Raw genomic sequence first — 1,625 nt, 5'->3', positions numbered from 1 at the left:
AGGTGCAGCCTGTGCGCACTGGACCATCACTACTCCATATGCAAGGCAACAGTCCATCACTGCTTGCTCTGTGATGGCAATCACCCTGCAATTTCCTACCGCTGCCCCCGCAGACAGGAAATCATCAAAGCCCAGGTTGAAGCCAAAAGAAACAACTCGTCTACCTCCTCGACCAGAGCCCCAAGCGTTCAACTCATCACCTTAGCTCTCACTAGTCGACCAGAAGACTTTCCGGTCCTACCAACATGTGGCTCCTCCCAGCAGGCGACACAGCCTTCTCATTGGGGAACCAAGGTCCCACAGGCTCCTTCACAGCCCCCTGCATCACGTGCAGGCATTATCCCTGGTCTTCTTAAACTAGCGGAAAGGCTTGCAGGACCAGACAACCAGCGCTTTGTCAGTGAACTAAACGCATTATACATAAACAATGGCCTGGCCCCCATCATAGCCACTAGCGTAAATCTCACTGCCTCCTCTACCACTCCGGAGACTACCACCAGGACGACCAGGTGGTCAACTTCAACACCGACTCCAGAACCGCCCATGACCCGGGCGACACAAACAGAGGTAATTCCTTCTCCAGCTCCCAACACTCCTACCATCACTATCTCAGCAGCCGCGCTAGCAGACGTGCTGTCTACAAACGATAACAGCACCACCAGCGCTCCTGAAATAGCTACAACCACCAATCAACGGCACCTAAACCTACCTAAGGCTGCGAGGCGAAAGACAAAAACGCCCACTACGGAGGTTACGGACTCTTCAGACGAGGAAATCATAGTAGGAGCTCCACCGCCGCATCACAAATACGACACCTACACGGTTCAAGACTTCCTCATGGAGGCCACGTCACCAAACTCTAACGACAGCACTGCTCAGCCAAAGTCGCAGGCAAAGAAAAAACGGAAAACCTAGAGGTCTACACTAACCCCACCAGCTCCATAACTGGTATAGCCAGCCCTCCAGGCTGAAAACCATCATGAAGACCCCCCATCCATCACCACATCTCTAGTATCAGCCACTGATACAGATAATGGTTCCAAAGAGCCTCCACTTACGAGCTCACCATAGCCCGTGCTACTGGAACTTATCGTTCTGAGTAGCGAATCTTAAACAACAACAAGTGTTAACACACACAGGACGGGAGAGACATCTCCTGCCAACACATCACAGGGCGCAGTATGGTCACAATGCGACTCAAACGTCTTAAGGTCAGAGCTACTCCACTTGACGGTCATGCTATCGGAAGAAGCAATACTTTAAAGGTCCTGAAGGACGTAACTGTCCTCAAACCCGCTGACATTGGTCAGGAAGGTGAAGATATCGTGCTCTACTTTTCATGTGAAGAGGAGCTAGAAAAACTCCTCACTAACGATGCCTTTCTTCGCAAAGAGCACTACCTACATCCTCACTTCCCACGTCAGTTCCTGGCCGGAAGAACTATTTTTACCAGCAGGACTACCCGGTGGATCGCTGAGCGACCTCAACATCATATCATAAACAATATCGAGGACGAAAATCCAAACCTGTCGGTATTCAACCTAGAGTTCTGCAACACCGACAAAACATCAATGAAGATTACGTTCACCACCATAGCTGCGGCCACCCAGGCTGCCACACAAGAA

This window comes from Procambarus clarkii, chromosome 19 (genome assembly GCF_040958095.1).
Source record: "Procambarus clarkii isolate CNS0578487 chromosome 19, FALCON_Pclarkii_2.0, whole genome shotgun sequence".
NCBI lineage: Eukaryota > Metazoa > Arthropoda > Malacostraca > Decapoda > Cambaridae > Procambarus > Procambarus clarkii.
This window is presented reverse-complemented; position numbering follows the sequence as displayed.